The sequence below is a fragment of the Staurois parvus genome, unplaced genomic scaffold (assembly GCF_062004578.1).
Source record: "Staurois parvus isolate SC_StPar_1 unplaced genomic scaffold, SC_StPar_1.0 ptg000261l, whole genome shotgun sequence".
NCBI classification, from domain to species: Eukaryota; Metazoa; Chordata; class Amphibia; order Anura; family Ranidae; genus Staurois; species Staurois parvus.
The window spans coordinates 4,501,495-4,522,891 of NW_028318057.1; the positions used below are offsets into that span (position 1 = coordinate 4,501,495).

The 21,397-nt window shown below is 42.3% G+C and overlaps 1 protein-coding gene across 2 annotated transcripts in view; it reads left to right on the plus strand.

The window, feature by feature from the left end:
* Window positions 1-21,397, plus strand: part of AMPD2 (adenosine monophosphate deaminase 2) — a 154,829-nt gene that overhangs the window by 11,327 nt on the left and 122,105 nt on the right. Inside the window, exon 2 of one of the 2 annotated variants that reach the window (XM_089681193.1) lies at window positions 16,714-16,798. The exons of the other annotated variant lie outside the window; for it this stretch is intronic. The gene's annotated coding sequence lies outside the window, so the exon portion shown is untranslated. The remainder of the gene's footprint in view (window positions 1-16,713; window positions 16,799-21,397) is intronic. 2 annotated transcript variants of the gene reach the window in all.

A 21,397-nucleotide genomic window follows, 5' to 3' on the forward strand; every position in this document is an offset into this window, starting at 1 on the left:
GAAATTCCACTTTAAGTCTTTGTCCCCCGCTCTCCATTAAGGATTGGCACCTTTGGGGAGCAGGGGGAGGGGTATTTGATAGGTACCTCTCCCACTTCCGCTGCGATCACCTAAGGCAGGGGTGTCCAAACTTTTTTCAAAGAGGGCCAGATTGGATGAAGTGAACATGGTGGAGGGCCGAACATTTTTCCGAACATTCTTTGAACCATTACAATTAAATGCAAATAAATTATTTTATGCCAAGTTAATTGCAATCGACATACTTTTCATTTCATAACATTAAGATCAACTGACAGCTGAGTTTTCACAATGTATTGAAAATAAATTTTAAAAAAACTTACCTGCACTAATGTGAAGGGTGAAAAAGGTAGCTGGAGCTGAAGTCTCTGCTCGGCAGCCGGGAGGGGAAGAGAAACACACTTCACGCTGGAAGCCCGGCCCTGACGTCACCACCCTCTGTCACTCCCAGCACGGCGCAGTCACGCATGCGCACTGCTCTCAAGCAGAAGACTGTCTGCCACAGAAGGGAGGGCCGTGCGACAGCCGCATTTACACATACCAGGGAGAACGCGCTGCAGTCAGGCATGTGCACTGCTCTCAAGCAGAAGACTGTCTGCCATAGAAGGTAGGGCCGTGGGAGGGCCACATTACACAGAGCAGGGAGGGCTGTTGGAGGGCCGTATTAAACCGACCCCCGGGCCGTAAATGGCCCGCGGGCCGGACTTTGGACATGCCTGACCTAAGGCGATTGGAAGCAGAAGTTGTCCTCCCTCCACGTAGTCTTCTGGGACCTGTGACGTGTCCAAGAAGACTACCAGGCCATTCACAAAGTGCAGCGCTTCTCGCGCATGCGCAGTGGGCAAGCTGTCACAGCCGGGTGCCCACACTGAAGATGTCGGCGCCAGGGAGAGAAGACAGCTGGTGAAACCATCCGTGGTGAGGACACCGCTGGACCGAGGGACAGGTAAGTGACTTTGTTTTAAAAGTCAACAGCAACAGTCTTTGTAGCTGCTGACTTTTGTTTTATTCAGCTGGAACTCCGCTTTCAGTTGTTTGTAGGTTTTCTTGCACAAACTTCCGGATTAAAAATTTCTATGAGAACTAAATCAATGCTTTTACTAGATCATTCCATAATCCCCTAATTCTTTTACGGCAATTCCTTGAGGATTTCCTTGATAGCATGTTGAAAGAATAATTTCCAGTTCAACTTCAACTTTTGGACAGATGGACTCACATTCTAATCAAGCACACTGATCCGATGCAGAATGTATAGTTGACTTGATGACTATGAACTGCCCAGATTCTGAAGCAGCAATACAATCCCATACCATAACATTTCCACCACCATGCTTCACAGTTGTTATGATGTTCTCCTAAAATAATGTCTTATATTTGCAGCAACTATGTCTACTGTAAATGTGACCAACTCCATCTGTAATTGTTCAGTCTTTAGCACATTGTTTCAGAACCCTTAGTCTTTGCCTATACTGTATGTTTGTGGCACCACCCCTAAAGAAACCACTTGATAACTTTGGGTTTTCTGTTCTGTGCCTCGACTCCAAGTGTAAAATATATATATATATTTTTCCAAATACTTTTTTATTGAAGTCGTCAACAGTTTATAGTCCACAAAGCCAAACCAATTAAAACAGCCCACACACTGGCTGTACTTTCATCACATAAGACATTAATATCCTTATTTACATATAGATATTGTAAGGTCAAAGCTAGAAATGTTATCAAAACAGTACTCTATTGCATCCTTGATTTCATGTAACAATAAAACATGTTACAATCACAGTACCTTTCTAACCTAATTTGCCTATTCCTATAGTGAGGCAAAATGTACAACAAATAATTGTGACATAGCTCAATAAAATACAGTTTGGTAACCCACATCATGTCTTGTCCAGGGGTAAGGTACCTAGATTATGTCCGCAAAATTCCGGGTCCCTCTACCATTAGTGGTGTCGTATAAGTCTGGTATTGTGATACCCATATATCTCCCAGCAGGGATCAAGACCAGAAAACAACTAACATTGTAATATACTCAGGGATACAAAAGCTAAAGGGGGCAAATCTGGAGTCTGAAGCATTGGTATCATTGTGAGGTATTATGGACAGCTCCAAAACTCTCCTGCTTTCAATTGAGCAATCAAATGATATTGGTTCGATTTAGACAACAATATATTTTGAACGGAATCCTTTAGAGTATGAATGACCAACCCAGAGAGGTGATGCGATTGTGCTGCTAAAAATATGTTTTGGCAGATGGAACCGCCAATCCTCCACCATCCTTAGGTAGCTGTAATATGGGTAAACAGATTCGAGGTTGATTCCCCTGCCATATAAAATTATGATAAAGAGCATCAATTTGTTTAAACCATTTCTGTGTTACCCACAATTGTGCAAAATGTACAGCAGGTGAGGAGCCCAAATCATTTTAATGAGGTTCGTGCGACCCACAACAGATAGAGATAGTTTACACCATGCTCTGTCCTTAGATTTGAATTTCTCTAGTTGCAAGTTGTAGTGTAGATAATCTTGTACCCTATGATGGTCCCAGACTCCTAAGTACTTGAAGGCAGGTACACCTGTTGGCCATCTAAGGGGTGAATTACAGATTTGTCCTAATCGATCACGAATCCTGAAAAGAAGCCAAAGGTGGAAATGATAGTCATAATTAGAGATGAGCGAAGAAATGAAAAATTCGATTCGGCTGATTCGGCGAATTCCAGTGTGAAATTCGATTCGATGCGAATTTCTCCGCTACGAAGATGACTTATTTAAAGGGTTTCTAGGCTTCAGAGAGCCTTTAAATTAGTGCAGAACACTGTACCTTTAATTTAAATGCCCTTGGAGATGAGGAAGGAGAAGGAGAAGGAGAAGGATGAGAAGAAGGAGAAGGAGAAGGATGAGAAGAAGGAGAAGGAGAAGGATGAGAAGAAGGAGAAGGATGAGAAGAAGGAGAAGGATGAGAAGAAGGAGAAGGATGAGAAGAAGGAGAAGGAGAAGGATGAGAAGAAGGAGAAGGAGAAGGATGAGAAGAAGGAGAAGGATGAGAAGAAGGAGAAGGATGAGAAGGAGAAGGATGAGAAGGAGAAGGATGAGAAGAAGAAGGATGAGAATAAGGAGAAGGATGAGAAGAAGGAGAAGGAGAAGGATGAGAAGAAGGAGAAGGATGAGAAGAAGGAGAAGGAGAAGGATGAGAAGAAAGAGAAGGATGAGAAGGAGAAGGATGAGAAGAAGAAGGATGAGAAGAAGAAGGATGAGAAGAAGGAAAAGGATGAGAAGAAGAAGGATGAGAAGAAGGAGAAGGATGAGAAGAAGGAGAATGATGAGAAGAAGGAGAAGGATGATAAGAAGGAGAAGGAAGAGAAGAAGGAGAAGGAGAAGGATGAGAAGAAGGAGAAGGATGAGAAGAAGGAGAAGGATGAGAAGAAGGAGAAGGATGAGAAGAAGGAGAAGGATGAGAAGAAGGAGAAGGATGAGAAGAAGGAGAAGGAGAAGGATGAGAAGAAGGAGAAGGATGAGAAGAAGAAGGATGAGAAGAAGGATGAGAAGAAGGAGGAGAAGGATGAGAAGAAGAAGGATGAGAAGAAGGAGAAGGATGAGAAGAAGGAGAAGGAAGAGAAGAAGGAGAAGGAGAAGGATGAGAAGGAGAAGGATGAGAAGAAGGAGAAGGATGAGAAGAAGGAGAAGGATGAGAAGAAGGAGAAGGAGAAGGATGAGAAGAAGGAGAAGGATGAGAAGAAGAAGGATGAGAAGAAGGATGAGAAGGATGAGAAGAAGGAGAAGGATGAGAAGAAGGAGAAGGATGAGAAGAAGGAGAATGATGAGAAGAAGGAGAAGAAGGAGAAGGATGAGAAGAAGGAGAAGGATGAGAAGAAGGAGAAGGATGAGAAGAAGGAGAAGGAGAAGGATGAGAAGAAGGAGAAGGATGAGAAGAAGAAGGATGAGAAGAAGGATGAGAAGGATGAGAAGAAGGAGAAGGATGAGAAGAAGGAGAATGATGAGAAGAAGGAGAAGAAGGAGAAGGATGAGAAGAAGGAGAAGGATGAGAAGAAGGAGAAGGATGAGAAGAAGGAGAAGGATGAGAAGAAGGAGAAGGAGAAGGATGAGAAGAAAAAGGATGAGAAGAAGGAGAAGGATGAGAAGGAGAAGGAGAAGGATGAGAAGAAGGAGAAGGAGAAGGATGAGAAGAAGGAGAAGGAGAAGGATGAGAAGAAGGAGAAGGATGAGAAGAAGGAGAAGGATGAGAAGGAGAAGGAGAAGGATGAGAAGGAGAAGGATGAGAAGAAGGAGAAGGAGAAGGATGAGAAGAAGGAGAAGGAGAAGGATGAGAAGAAGGAGAAGGATGAGAAGAAGGATGAGCAGAAGGAGAAGGATGAGAAGAAGGAGAAGGATGAGAAGAAGGAGAAGGATGAGAAGAAGGATGAGAAGAAGGATGAGAAGAAGGAGAAGGATGAGAAGAAGGACAGTTCTGTGACAGTTTCTGTCTATTTCTGACAGTTCTGGGACATTCACTCCATACAGCGGTTTCAACCGCTGTATGGAGGGAATGTCATAGAACTGTCAGAAATAGACTATTAATGACAGTTCTGGGACTGTCCTTCCATGCAGCGGTTGAAACATTGTATGTATTTGTTTCCATAAATGGATCCATTTATGGAAACAAATACATACAATGTTTCAACCGCTGCATGGAAGGACAGTCCCACAACTGTCATTAATAGTCTATTTCTGACAGTTCCATGACATTCCCTCCATACAGCGGTTAAAACAGCTGTATGCAGTGAATGTCCCAGAACTGTCATAAATAGTCTATTTCTGATAGATCTGGGACATTCACTCCATACAGCTGTTTTAACCGCTGTATGGAGGGAATGTCATGGAACTGTCAGAAATAGACTATTAATGACAGTTCTGGGACTGTCCTTCCATGCAGCGGTTGAAACATTGTATGTATTTGTTTCCATAAATGGATCCATTTATGGAAACAAATACATACAATGTTTCAACCGCTGTATGGAAGGACAGTCCCACAACTGTCATTAATAGTCTATTTCTGACAGTTCCATGACATTCCCTCCATACAACGGTTAAAACAGCTGTATGGAGTGAATGTCCCAGAACTGTCATAAATAGTCTATTTCTGATAGATCTGGGACATTCACTTCATACAGCTGTTTTAACCGCTGTATGGAGGGAATGTCATGGAACTGTCAGAAATAGACTATTAATGACAGTTCTGGGACTGTCCTTCCATGCAGCGGTTGAAACATTGTATGTATTTGTTTCCATAAATGGATCCATTTATGGAAACAAATACATACAATGTTTCAACCGCTGCATTGAAGGACAGTCCCACAACTGTCATTAATAGTCTATTTCTGACAGTTCCATGACATTCCCTCCATACAGCGGTTAAAACAGCTGTATGCAGTGAATGTCCCAGAACTGTCATAAATAGTCTATTTCTGATAGATCTGGGACATTCACTCCATACAGCTGTTTTAACCGCTGTATGGAGGGAATGTCATGGAACTGTCAGAAATAGACTATTAATGACAGTTGTGGGACTGTCCTTCCATACAGCGGTTGAAACATTGTATGTATTTGTTTCCATAAATGGATCCATTTATGGAAACAAATACATACAATGTTTCAACCGCTGCATTGAAGGACAGTCCCACAACTGTCATTAATAGTCTATTTCTGACAGTTCCATGACATTCCCTCCATACAGCGGTTAAAACAGCTGTATGCAGTGAATGTCCCAGAACTGTCATAAATAGTCTATTTCTGATAGATCTGGGACATTCACTCCATACAGCTGTTTTAACCGCTGTATGGAGGGAATGTCATGGAACTGTCAGAAATAGACTATTAATGACAGTTGTGGGACTGTCCTTCCATACAGCGGTTGAAACATTGTATGTATTTGTTTCCATAAATGGATCCATTTATGGAAACAAATACATACAATGTTTCAACCGCTGCATTGAAGGACAGTCCCAGAACTGTCATTAATAGTCTATTTCTGACAGTTCCATGACATTCCCTCCATACAGCGGTTAAAACAGCTGTATGCAGTGAATGTCCCAGAACTGTCATAAATAGTCTATTTCTGACAGTTCTGGGACATTCACTCCATACAGCGGTTTCCGGCAAAAAGTGTATGTGCAGAGTTCCTCTATTCTGCAGATACACTTAGAGGAGCTCTGCAGATACACTTAGAGGAGCTCTGCACATACACTTTTTTCCGGTTTGGAATTATTCTTATTTTCATCCTACTTCTTCTTCTTCTTCTTCATCCTCATCCTCATCCTCTTCTTCTTCTGAGGATGAGGATGAAGAAGAAGAAGAAGAAGAAGAAGAAGAAGAAGAAGTAGGATGAAAATAAGATTAATTCCAAGCCGGCAAAAAGTGTATGTGCAGAGCTCCTCTAAGTGTATCTGCAGAGCTCCTCTAAGTGTATCTGCAGAATAGAGGAACTCTGCACATACACTTTTTGCCGGCTTGGAATTATTCTTCTTTTCATCCTACTTCTTCTTCTTCTTCTTCTTCATCCTCATCCTCAGAAGAAGAGGATGAGGATGAGGATGAGGAAGAAGAAGAAGAATGAAAAGAAGAATAATTCCAAGCCGGCAAAAAGTGTATGTGCAGAGTTCCTCTATTTCTGACAGTTCTCTCACAGCTTCTTCACATGTACAGCGGTTGAAATATCTGTATCCTAAATGGAAACTAATAGATACAAATTGTATCTATTAGTTTCCATTTAGGATACAGATGTTTCAACCGCTGTACATGTGAAGAAGCTGTGAGAGAACTGTCAGAAATAGAGGAACTCTGCACATACACTTTTTGCCGGCTTGGAATTATTCTTCTTTTCATCCTACTTCTTCTTCTTCTTCTTCTTCTTCTTCTTCTTCTTCTTCATCCTCATCCTCATCCTCTTCTTCTGAGGATGAAGAAGAAGAAGAAGTAGGATGAAAAGAAGAATAATTCCAAGCCGGCAAAAAGTGTATGTGCAGAGTTCCTCTATTTCTGACAGTTCTCTCACAACTTCTTCACATGTACAGTGGTTGAAACATCTGTATCCTAAATGTAAACTAATAGATACAATGTTTCAACCGCTAAACATGTGTTCCTTCTGTCAGAGAACTGTCAGAAATAGCGGAGCTCACTGCAGGGACACTTTTGCCGGCTGATCGGGAAATGTTCGATTCGCGCACCCGAAGTAGGCAAAATTTCGGTTTCGACACGAATCGAATATTTCCTGAAATTCGACTCGAATTCCGGTTCGCCTAGTTCGATTCGCTCATCTCTAGTCATAATAGAAGAAAAGGACCGGTCGGTGTCTCCTAGAAAGAGCAAGGCATCATCAGCATAGAAAGCCAATTTGTCTTCCGTCGCTCCCCTTCTAAAGCTGACTATGGTGTTCGATTGCCGTATAGTAGCCGCCAGCGGTTGTATTGCCAGGGCGAATAGAAAGAGTAAAAGGGGGCAGCCCTGACAAGTCCCCCTATAAAGTGAGAAGGAATCAGAGTGAGATCTGTTAACCAGCATGGTGGCTTTCGGAGCAGAATACTATAATTGTACCCATCTAATAAAAACTATGTCCTATGGTAAAGCACCTCAATACCTCCCACAGATAGGGTCATTCAACACTATTGAATGCCTTGCCTGTTCCCATTAATAGAATGGCCCTGTTACCCATATTATTGGAGGGGAGATGCTGATTTAGGAAGAGCCTGCGGATATTAATGGCTGTGGATCTGGTGGGTTAAAAGCCCAATTGATTGGGACAAATCAAACATTGAATAACCGTACCCAGGTGATTGGCCAACACTTTTAAGGATTTTAACGTCCGAACTCAGTAAAGAAATGGGAGGGTAATATGGGAGGGTAATATCTTTAACCTAGCTGTGGGTTACTACTAATAGACACAAACCTTTTTAGTGGTAAATACTCTTAAATCTATTGATATGGGTTAGAATAAATGGCAAATTGAACATAAATGAGCACACAGCTGATAGATTATGACACAGTTTGCTAGACAGACAAATAACTATGTTAAATTGGCAAAGATGTGATTTTATACCCCTAACTAGATTCAAAAGGGTACGTTAGTAAAGCAGCATTAAACAATATTTGTAAATGTTAAATTATGGTAACACTACACTAGGTTAGAGTGCACTCCAAGGCATTGGCCGGGATGCAGCGTCTCTTAAGTGGCACCTCTTTAACCACTTGCCTACCGGGCACTTATACCCCCTTCCTTACCAGGCCAATTTTCAGCTTTCTGCGCTGTGGCACTTTGAATGACAAATAGCTCACAAATAGAGCTTTCTTTTGGTGGTATTTACTTGCTGCTGGGTGTTTTACTTTTTGCTCTATAAACAAAAAAAGAGCAAAAAAAAAGTTTCTTTGTTTCTATTATAAAATTTTGCAAACAGGTAATTTTTCTCCTTCACTGATGTGCGTTGATGAGGCTGCAGTAATAGGCAGCACTGATGGGCAATGATAGGCGGGAATGATGGGCACTGATAGGCAGCACTTATAGGCATTGATAGGCAGCACTGAAGGGCACTGATAGGCAGCACTAATGAGGTGGCACGGATAGGCGGCACTGATAGGTGGAACTGATAGGCGGCACTGATAGGTGGAACTAATAGGCGGAACTGATAGGTGGCACTGATGATGGGTACTGATAGTCAGCACTGATAGGCGGCACTGACTGGCGGCACTGCTGAGCAGTGGCTGGCGCAACTGCTGGGCACTGACTGGCACAACTGCTGGGCACTGACTGGTGGCACTGGTGGGCTGCACTGATGGGCACTGGTTGGTGGCACTGATGGGCACAGGTGGGTGGCACTGATGGGCACAGGTGGGTGACACAGGTGGGCACTGGTGGGTAGCACTGCTGGGCACTCATGGGTGGCACCGCTGGGTGGCACTGCTGGGCACAGGTGGGTGGAACTGGTGGGTGGCACTGCTGGGCACCGATCATCAGGGCACTGATCATCAGTGCCCTGATGATTGGTGCCGATCCCTGCTCTGACAACTGCCAGTTCTCTGCAGTACTTTCCCCACATTCTGACAGCGTGAGGACCCGAGTGCACCCGAGAACCGGCAATTGCATTTCCTTGTGATCAGCGTGTCATTGGACACGGCTGATCACGTGGTAAAAAGCCGCTGTGATTGGCCTTTTGCCACATCACGTGATCAGCTGTGTCCGTAGGACATAGCGACCACAGAGATCGCCGGGGGCGCGCAGGAGAGCGCGTTCTGGGAAGACGTCATATGACGCTCTCCCAGAACTGGCTGGCCGCAGTGTAGCTGTCAATTGGCAACTAGTTAGCTAGAAAAAAAAAAAGGCCTAGTACAGTCTTTATTCCTGTCTCTTTCGCCGGCTAAGCTCTGTGGCCCGTTGGCACGTGTTAAGTCCGTCAATAAAGCCTGCAGGCAGTAGTAGGGCTGTGGGGTAGCTGGTAGGTAACAAATAGTCTCCAATGGTGGTAACATGTAGCCCAGTAATAGTAGTAGTTTCTAATGCTGGTAACAAATAGCGGCTACAAGGCCCTCTCTCTAGGCCCAGTGACACAGCAGCAGTGACCTCTACAATCATGTGTCCGCTCACTCTGGGTTGCCTGTGGTGACTCTGGTAGGCAGCCCAACAGCTCCGTCCACATACGGGTCACTTTCTCTACTCCCTGGTAGTCCCAAACACAGCAGTGGGCTTTCTTTCCCTCAGATGGCGTCTCCCAGCACAGCTCTCTCACACATCCTGACTGACGGGAAAACATTTTCTGGAAAAATCTGCTTCTCTAATGCAGGCCATACATGGGTCGAATTCCGAACAAATTTTCTTTAGAAAATTGGAAATTTTGTGCGCTTTGTAATCCGATGGTGCCACTATTGGTTTTGAAATTCAACCAACCGAGTCTTCAGTTTTTCCTCATGTTGCTACAGAAAAGAATTTTCATGGCTAAGAATTTTCTTTTCTTTCCAGGTCACAGCTTTATATTTCTCACACGACTCTCCCACTATTGATTCGAAATTCGTTAATTTTTGAAAAAATTTCCAACGTGTCCGATCACTCAAATTCGATGGTCACGTGAAAATTGGCTGTTTCTGTGACGCACTAATGGTGTAAAATTCAAACGAAAATTCTTAGAAAGATTTTCGAAATAAAATTATTTCGGAATTCTACCCATATATGGCTGGCTTTACTGCTGATTGGTCCATTGCTGCTAGGAGAGAGGGGGAAGACACACATAGTCCTCTCTGTTAAATTCTGAGCTGCTGACAGGAGGAAGGTGGGGGGCAAGCGAGGAGTTACACAGACAACCTGCAGCTTACCTCTCCCCGCCACAGTGTAGCTGGATGTTTACACCTTAAAATGGCTGAGAGGCCGGACAGATGAGCCGGGGAGGAGGAAAAAGACCAGCTGCATGTTCATTGGCAAACTGTAAGCTTGCTCTAATGTTTTTGGACAGAAAAGGTTTTTTCTTATGCAGGTGGAATTAATGTAATCTCTTTCTGATTGTAAATGCATGCACTTTGACCTCAACTATTGCAAGAGTTATCTGAAAACCCTGCAATTAAATTTCAGGTTTCTTGGAGATTTTCTTAAGCATCAAAAGGTCAGCTGTTACCTGGACAAATAAACTGTTGTTTTAAAGCTACACCACTTATTTTGATTCTTTTCCTTACAGTGGAATTGATTTCAAATCATTTGGTTATCTTTTACAATCCCTTGCCAGATTCAACTTTTTTATGAGGACTTTAGATAGCTCTATTGATTTTGGCATGGTGACACTACACATTCCAGACCTATGTAGCCACTATACATTCCAGACCCTAGATGTCTGACATTTAAACTGTTACTAAACCCATAACAGTAAAATCAGTCTGTATATGCAGTATTATTATTATTATTATACAGGATTTATATAGCATCAACAGTTTGCTCAGTGCTTTACAATATAACGGGAGACAATACAGCAACAATACAGTTCAATACAAGAGGGAAAGGAGGGCCCTGCTCCTCGGAGCTTACAATCTAGGAGGGAGGGGCTAGTGGTATAAAAAGGTAGTAACTGTGGGGGATGGACTGGTAGGAAGAGTAGAAGATTCCATTGTTAGCTGACAGCAGGATAGGCTTCCCTGAAGAGATAGTGTAAAGCAGTAAAGCATGCTTGTTATACTCACTGTGGAACCTAAGGGGTTAATCCTCTACATTATGTAAAAACGCTGTTTGAACCTTTCTTTATTGTTCCTCCCCTTTTTCAAGTGACCACCTCTTATCTCCTGATAAGGCAGATTGAACTGTAGGCATTTTGCACATGCTCAGTTTGGTGTGTATTGCTAGATATATATTTTTTTTCTTGGAAGAGTGTGTGTGATCAGCACAGGGCCAATCAGCACTGGTCAGACAGAGGTCAGGGGTTTTACATCCTCCTATAGCAGAAAGAAAACTCCTTCTACAAGCTTTAGCTAGTGCATGGCTGCATACTGATAGAAACCACAAGACTGCTCTAACTTCTGATGAGAAAAGGTATTTAGCAGTTTAAATTTACTAAAATAATTGCATTTCCATTTTCTGTGTAGTGTGGAAGACCAGATATAGTTGATGCAGGGTCCTGGGTTTAGTAGCACTATAATTAAGACAGGTACCACCTGCATTCTCCCTTAGGAGGTGCTAATCCTTGGCACCTGATCTAAAATACTAAATTTGACTTAATTTTTTCATATGACAAATCTGCATTTTTATTAAAGTGATATTAAACCCTCAGTTTTTAAGCACTGCCAGCAACTGATTTACAGTGTTGTTGAAAAGTACTTGCCCCTTCCTGATTTTATATTTTTTAATATTACAGGGAATGGGGGTAGTAAAATTGTGATTCAACCACAGGGTTAATCATCTCTCAAATTTACATATGAACAAGCCCTAGGGGCACTGCTGCCAAATGTAACTTAGGGCTCATTCACAAGTACAGCAGACACTGCTGGTCCTCAGAAATGCAGTCCGAATGTATTAATAGTGCAGCGCTTAAAATAGACAATATATATTCGCAGTGATTAAAATTTGATTCAATATGAGCAGTCTATGCAGTAGTAAAAGTGTCAGGTGACTGGTAGACTCAATGGTGGTGCTCCGTGATTAATAGCTGAAATGCGCACTACTGAGGTGCGCATTTCAGCTATTAATCACGGAGCACCACCATTGAGTCAACCAGTCACCTGACACTTTTACTACTGCATAGACTGCTCATATTGAATCAAATTTTAATCACTGCGAATATATATTGTCTATTTTAAGCGCTGCACTAATTATTCTTTTTGTTATTTAAGACTTGTTTTGGTACCTTGAGTGCTTAGCAGCTGTTTGGATAGCGCTCACTTGTTTCCATTGATTTTCTATTAGTCTGAATGTATTGGATAGGTGATGAGGAGGCTATATGATGCCTCCTCACCACCTGATTTAACCACTTGCCTACTGGGCACTTATACCCCCTTCCTGCCCAGGCCAATTTTCAGCTTTCAGCGCTGTCACACTTTGAATGCGCGGTCATGCAACACTGTACCCATATGAAATTTTTATAATTTTTTTCACACAAATAGAGCTTTCTTTTGGTGGTATTTAATCGCCACTGGGGTTTTTTATTTTTTGCACTATAAACAAAAAAAAGCAAAAAAAAAAGTTTCTTTGTTTCTATTATAAAATGTTGCAAACAGGTAATTTTTCTCCTTCACTGATGTGCGTTGATGAGTCTGCACTGATAGGCAGCACTGATGAGCACTGATGGGCACTGATGAGGTGGCAAGGATAGGCAGCAGTGATGGGCACTGATGAGGTGGCATGGATAGGCAGCACTGATGGGCACTGATAGGCGGCACTGATGATGCTGCACTGATATGCAGCAATGATGGGCACTGACTGACGGCACTGACTGGTAGCAGTGCTGGGCATTGATGGGAGGCACTGCTGGGCAGCACTGATGGGTGACATTGATGGGGTGGACTGCTGGGCACTGATGGGTGCAACTGCTGGGCAGAACTGATGGGTGGCACTCTTGGGGGGCATTGCTGGGTGGCACTGCTGGGCACAGGTGGATGGCACTGCTGTGCACTGATGGGAACAGGTGGGTGGCACTGCTGGGCGGCACTGGTGGTCAGTACCGATCTGTTCTCTGACAATTGCTGGTTATCAGCAGTACTTTCCTCATGTTGTAACAGCGTGAGGAAAGTGTAGCCGATAACCAGCAACTGTATTTACCCATTGATCTGCTGTGTCATTGGACACAGCTGATCACGTGGTAAAGGCCGCTGTGATTGGCCTTTTACCATATCACGTGATCATGGATATTGCCGGGTGCTAGCCACTGGGGGCACGCGGAGGGCGCGTTCTGGGAGGACATCATGTGACGCACTCCCAGAACCGTACAACCGCACTGTAGCCATTATTCGGCTATAGTGCGGTTGCCAAGTGGTTAAACCAATGATTGCTGTGCAATGCATGCGATTGCGACACGGTAGTACAGCAATTCAAAATTTAAATCAGGTGTGAGGAGGTGACACTGTGCCTGGTGATCTTTGACTTCTCCCATTTTGCTCAGGTAGATTTCTGCCTCTTTCACCCCTTCGCGACGGCGCCTCCCGGCCCTTTAAGGGTTTCAGAAGCCGGGAGGCGGGGTGGGGTTTAGGGTCATGTGACCGCCGTGACACGCCGTCACGGCGGTCACATGATCGGGAAAGGTCCCAATCGAAAGGGGAGATCAGGACCTTTCCATGAGTACCGGACATGTGTGCTGGGAGCGCGCAGGGTGCGCGCAGGGTGCGCGCTCTCAGCCCATATGTTCTTTTTTAATAGAACGCATATGTGCGGCCGCTCAGTGTCTAGGCCCAGACGCTAGGAGGCCGCACATTTGCGTTCGGCCAGCATGAAGAGGTTAAGGTTGCCTACCCCTGCCCTAGGGGATGACCTCATCAGAGCTACAGTATGTAGGTCATGTTAGAGATGGTTCGTTTGTTAATATAAAGGACGTGACTTCCCTTTCGTGGTTACCCATTAGGGGAAGAGGGCCACTGTTGTGTTGGAGAAAGTAGTGGAGGGAGGAGACCACAGGAGAAAAAGGAGAAGTTAGAACAAAAGAAAAGGGAGTGGGGGAAGTTGGAAGAAAAGGAAAGATATAGCAGAGGAACAGGAAAAGAGAATGGAGGAGTTACCCCAGAGGACCACCCTAACCAAAACAAAATCAGTAATGCTTAAGTTACCATTCCAAAAAGCACAAAGTTAGTTGCGAGAATAGAAAATGAGTCAAGGCTGCCAGGTACATAGGAATTTCTAATGTGTATTGCTAGGAATCACTGTGAGTTTCTTGTTAATAAGTGTGAAGTGTACACGGCTTTTCACTTAATCGAAACTGAAGGTTGCTGACCTATATGCCCTCGCTATTGTTATCATTGTGGGCATGAAGATATGGGTGATGAACGTATGCTCCAGTCGGGTAATGCTGGACAGAAGCATTGTCAGTGTTTTACCAGCAGATTTAGATGCACTTTAACAAATTGAAGCTGAACTCCATCTAGCACTTTATATGTACTTATTGCAATAGCTTTTTCCTTTTGAGATAAAGGTTTACCATAAGTAAATAAAAGCTGATCACAGTAAGCACCCCTGTTAGTGTTCAATGGTTTGTCCCTCTAACTTCTACTTTTCTGGACAGTTTGGTCTGTTAAAGTAAGTTGAATAATAACAGACTTGCTGCTGTATTACCAGGTTGAAATAAAGGAAAAAAGTGTAAAAAAAAAGAAATCTTGATGCGGCCACATTAAAGAATTGTTGTGCTGCTATTTAACCGCTTGCCCACTGCCCTATAATAGAAGTACTGCTACAGGGCAGCAAGGCTGTGCAAAATCACATATATATATGTGATTTTGCACAGCCTTGCTGCCCTGTAGCAGGGTGCGCGCACGCCTTCCTGTCCGCGCTGCCATTGGCAGCTAGAGATATCAATCACCGGGTCCCAGCACTCGGTGATCGTCAGGAAAGCTGACAGGGGAGAGACCTGTGTGTAAACAACACAGGTCTCTGTCCTGTCAGCAAGGACATGCTGCTTTGTATTTCTCTGCACAGCAGAGATGCCGACCTCCTGGAATACAGGACAGCCTGTGAAATGAGCTGCGGGGGACACAACATGGGACCGAGGGACAGGTAAGTGGCTGTTTTTTAAAAGTCACCAGCTACAGTTTTTGTAGCTGCTGACTTTTATTTTTTGATAGGTCGAGTGGAACTCCGCTTTAACTAGTAGAAACAGTCCCCTTCTGCCAAATAATCACTTGCATCATCCTACAGTGGCAGATACCCAGGCACTGTTATTTTTTCCAGGCCATCCCTGCCCTCCATACTCACATGGAACAAAATGGATCTCTGACTCCATGCTGTGAGCATTGATCACTGATGTCAGGTCAACCAAACACGGGAGCGTGTATACAGTATATCTTTCACTGCACATTAAGTAAATCTTTGGATAGTTGGGAAAGATGCAGCAACAGGGTGATTATTTGGCACTGCCTAGTTTGATGGAGGATACTACCAGCTTAGTTACCTATACCCCCGTCCTCTTCATTGTTTTAATCATGTGAGTACTTCTCTAGGAACATGCCCATGTCATCACCACCAGGCCACCCAAGCACCCCAGGATCCATACTAACTTTCTAATCAAATACTAATTAACCAGCAACAGTGACCCATAAATGACTACCTGTCCTATCATAAGATGATTGGCTAAGGGGGTTTTTTCCCTGACAGTGGCTGGTGATCCATGATGCCTGCTCAAATTTGAGGCTACAAAAATGGTGAGCCATGAAAAGGCGATATGTGACAGTATGACAAGATCCAAAAGAACATAACCCATCACTCAGTGGATAAGCGCATAGTGCCACATCCCAAACTATAACACAGAATACAAAAATGGAGAAACCTCCGAAAATAAGGACTTTTGAGGCACTGTGCTAAAGAACAGAACAAGAATAGACTATAAAATTTTTTTATTTATTAACCTCCCTAGCGGTCTGATTATGTACATATTTCTGTGCTCAAAGTGGTACATTTTTTTGCATGGAAATATGTATTTTTTTTATTGTAGGCGTGTAATTTTTAGGAATAACTCACTGAAATCTGTCCGAACAGATCCCGCGTATGTTACAATTTGAAACACGAAATCATAAATGATAATTTAATAAATAATCATAAAAAATAATAATATAATAATAATAAATTTAATTCAATAATATAATCAAACCAAAAACACTGAAATTTGAAATATAGCACCAAGTTCACACATCACTGAGAAAGGTTGCAAAATCGTTTTCAGTGTCTGATGATGAATTTCCCCACGAATCATTATCACTCAATTCTGCAAGTGGTTCTGATTTACTATCACTGTTCTCTAGCTGGTCTAAAACCGCTTTTGACCTAAAGGGACACTTTTTGGATGCCATGGACATTTCTCAGTTTTCAGCAGAAAGAACAGTAAAAATGCGGGCAGGGCACAGGACAAAGCACTAGGGACAAAATGTATGTGAAATGGTTTGATACAGCAATGTTTTACTATGTGATTTTAGCGTATTTAGTGAATGTCACTTTTTTCATTTTCAAATTTCCCGCCGTTCCGTCCCTGTACGTCCCGGTGCTCACAGAGGACGGAACCCAGATGACAGACTCCCCCCTGGAGGACACTGCCAGGGACACTGCAGGAGGGACATCGTGGCAGCGCAGGACAAGGTAAGTGAAGAACAGATCCCGGAGCAGAGCCGCATGGTAAGCCCGAGTGTAGCTCGGGGTTACCGCTTTTGGTATGGAAACTTTACCCCGAGGGAGGTTAAAGTCCATACAAAATGGTGGACCATCAATTCCACCACTTAATAAGTAAATAATTGCTAAAACATGACTAACAAATCACATGATAAGATCTGACGATTCCATATTCCGCTATTAACACCGACACGTTTCCCAGTCCACATCTGATTCTTCAAAGGCTTTGCGGGGGTCATCTACAAAAACAGGTACATAACTTCACAGTAACGAATATATGTATGTATACATGAAAATATTACAACCATTAATACACATTGTATAAATATTTTGTTGAAACTCTTATCACAATATTCATTTAGATCACAAAATTGTTATTGGTTCAAAAGTGATAATATACACCAATGTCTGCCGCCAGAGATAGACGTCATATCATAAGCCCATATATCCACCTCCCCCCAAATGGGGAAGAAGGAGGAAACCAAGCCAGACACTGGGCAGAGGAGAGGAGGGGGCGAAGATCACCACTAGTTATCAAATGTAAGCTGCAAAATGAAAAAAGGGGGAAGCTATATCATCTTTCTATTAAAATAGCTTAAGAAAACTCAAAAATACAAATACGATTATGTTGGCTAATATCCATATCTAATGGCATATGCTCCAAAATTTTCTAACGGGGGGCAAGCTGTTATATTTAAGATAATTCTTCCAAAAATATATAAGGAATAAGCTCTTAACCAAAAACACCCTCCTAGAGACATATATCTAATATATGGAGTATATATGGAGTGTTCCATGGCCACTTGTTGCCTATTATTGGACAACGTAAGGGGAGGGGCAGGCAGCAGGAAATGTAGGAGCAGCAATTGGGGCAAGCTCTTTTTCTGTCCACATGGTTCTCAACCTGGGATGCAGAAAGGAAGCTAAGAAGGGTCTGGGGCTGTAAGGGAGGAGGAAGAAGACTTACAAGCTTTGCGGGGAACTTTTCAGTCATCACAAACCCTGGCCATTATATGTGGGTGGGGTGAGTAGTTGGAAAATCAGGTTGTGTTAGGACTGTGGACCCATAGTAGCAGCAGGCTATATAGAGCCCTAGCATCTGTATTATCAAAGAGAGGGCCTTTTATTGTATATGGCCACTCTCGTGGATTCATGGTATAAAGCCAAAATAGCAGACTTTCTCCTAACATCTCAGTGAGAATATAAAATGTGGCACATGAACAATGCATAGTTGCCCAGATTTCAAAACAAATGTATTGCTGCACATCCAGCAAGCCACTGTACTCAGAAAATGTACTTATTGGCAGGGCTTTCATTTACAAATATATGGTTTTACAAGAGCCATATCATTGACCTATTGTACAATTTAATTTTAAAATAGTATTGTACAGCATATACAGGAAAATTTTTCATATATATACTTTATGTATTTAGTTAGCTGCTACTTTTAGTCTGTATAGTTTAAGCACTACTTTGATGCGATTTTGATGCTACTTTGATGCCAAAGAGTGTAAAGTTGCAACAAAGTCTCACTACATAAACAGAACAGTCATACACTTGCATTTTTGGTGTGGGTCCATTAAAAGTCTATTACACACGAAACGCAATCTGCTGCATGGAAAAAGTCCCTGACCTTTTCAAAAAAACACACCGGCTCAGAACGCACAGATGTGAATGACTGAATGCAGTATTTGGAGCCTATGATTCATGCTGTATTTTTGGGGTATCCTGTGACCCTAACCCTCTCTCACTTTTACTGGTTCAGTGGAATAAATAACCTCTTTAGACTGTTCAAAAGTGATTGGTGCCCACCTGTTCATCCTCACTACATGTTAAAAATCCTACCCTGATGCGAAGCTCCAGAGGTTCCCTAACAGCTTCCAGGGGGATAAGATGGTGATCCAATAATAGATCTTTTTTTATTTCAACTCCATTTAACAAGCAAAAGACCAAATACTGTTCCCTTTTGTTATCACTGATGCTTACCTTCATGTAAGGGTTAAGGATGCTGCCAAGCACCAATATTTCTGACTCCTGGCACCTTTCCTTCCCATGAAAAAAAGCCTAAAGCTCTAATTTTTAGTCAACTCTCTGTGACTTCTGTCTAGTCACTTAGGCAGTTTAACACTGCTCCCACACTCTGGTGCCACATGCCAATGTTTACCCACCCAATCCTAATGCAGGCCATACATGGGTCGAATTCCGAATGAGTTTTCTTACAAAAATCGAAAACGTTGTTCGCTCGGTAATCCGATGGTGCCATCAATGATTTAGAAAATCAACCAACCAAGTCATAAAGTTTACCCCATAACAGGCAAAACCGATCACCGAAAATGGGAGGAACCACGAAAATCAGCCAGTGCCATTGACCCACTAACAGAGCAAAAATCGGCTGATTATTCTTAGGTCTGATTTTCGGACGAAAAATTGGTCGAATTTCGACCCATGTATGGCCGGCATAAGGACTATAGATTTTATTTCTATAGAAAAACAGCTACCTGTGTATTGTGTCTTCTCATTTCGTCCTTTTTATACCGTTTTTAAACTGTGGTGCCACTGGCCAATTCTTCAAACCTGTAATATAATGGTTTTGTGTCTTTTCCATGTCACCCTCGAAGCCATATAAAAAGGCTCCTTTTTTCATTTGCATTGACAAAGGTCTTCTACAGCTTTGCTGGGTTTCCCATGCCATTTGCAGACAATAATTTTCCTAACAAACCTTCAAGTGGCCAAAAAAAACTCACTCCTGTTTGACTTATATGCAATTTTACACAACATTTGCATTCAGTTGATGAGTTTGCCTATTTCTGGCTGAATCAAATGTTAGACTATTCGTTCACCACTAAGGAGCAGTAGAATCCCCATGATTTTTTATGGAAAGGTCACCCACCATTATTCTCAATGATGATTCTACAGTTTCTACAATTAAAGTACAGTTATCCTGTCAAGTGAATTTCACACTAAATCTTGAAATTTTTTTTTTAATTTTGAAGAAAGTGAAGAAGAGATAAAACCTTTATCAGCTTTTTTTGCTGTGTGTATTTTCAATATGTGCACACTCTCTGTTTTCTGGAGTCCACTGCCACCAGAACTTAAAGTGTTACTAAAGCCACAACAGTAAAATCAGTCTGTATGTGCAGTAAAGCATGCTTGTTATATTTACTGTGGTACCTAAGGGGTTAATCCTCTGCATTGTTTAAAAAGGCTTTTCTTCTCTGCTCTTCCCCTTTTTCAAGTGACCACCTCTTATCTCCTGATAAGACATACTGAACCGTAGGCATTTTGCACATGCTCAGTTTGGTGTGTATTGCTAGAGGTTTTTTTTTTTCTTGGGAGAGAGCATGTGATTAGCACAGGGCCAATCAGCACTGGTCAGACAGAGGTCAGGGGTTTTGCATCCTCCTAGAGCAGAAAGAAAACTCCTACAAGCTTTAGCTAGTGCTTGGCTGAACACTTATAGAAAACATGCAATAAACGTGCTGAGCTTCTCTTAATGTTACCCATTTTAAATACGGATAGCATAAAAATCCCAATGTGAAATAAAAAATATAATATTATAAAAAAAACAATGTGAACAAAGAACTATTATTAAATAAAGTCCATCTCCATATTGTGGTTCTTTCAGTACACAATGATGACTTATGCCATTCAAATCTTCCTTCTTTCATATGCAGTATACCTCAACCGACACCAGTTGTGCTCTCACCTGAAATTTTTGACCTCACAAACAAGTTTGGTCAAAAATGTCACCCATTAAATGGACATATATTGATGGTATGATCTCTATCAAGACTCTCCTTCACTGCTGATTCAGCTTCCTCCTTCTCCTCTACTCAGCGCAGATATAGAAAAATATATAGGCAAACCAATAGTGCTTTATTATTTAAAAAACTGGCATTTTAATAAATATACAATGGCCACTCATGATACAGGTCCTCCATTGCACCAAATATTGCACACGTAAATAAAACAATCCCTAAAACCGTAGCTGACACCCTCAGGCTCTAATGGATCTCACTGGACTCCTTTCCGTGAGCTCTCTCTGGGACCCATTTAATGGGCGCAAGACATTTTGACCAAACTTGATTGTGAGGTAAAAAATATCCAGTGAGAGCACAACTGGTGTTGGTGGAGGTACACTGCATATGATAAAAGGAAGATTTGAATTGCACAAGTCATCATTGTGTATTGAAAGAACCATGATATTATTATTATTTCAGGTACTTATATAGCGCTGTCAATTTACGCAGCGCTTTAAACATATTTAATCTCCAAACACGGAAAGGTTTCTTCACAGTAAGAGCTGTGAAAATGTGGAATAGACTCCCTCAAGAATTGGTCCTGGCCAGCTCAGTGGATTGCTTTAAAAAAGGCCTGGATTCTTTCTTGGATACACAGAATATAACTGGATACTAACATTTATAGGTAATGTTGATCCAGGGAATATCCAATTGCCTCTTGGGGGATCAGGAAGGAATTGTTTTCCCTGCAGGAGCAAATTGGATCATGCTTTGCTGGTTTTATTTTGCCTTCCTCTGGATCAATTGTGGGTGTAGGATTATAACTTTT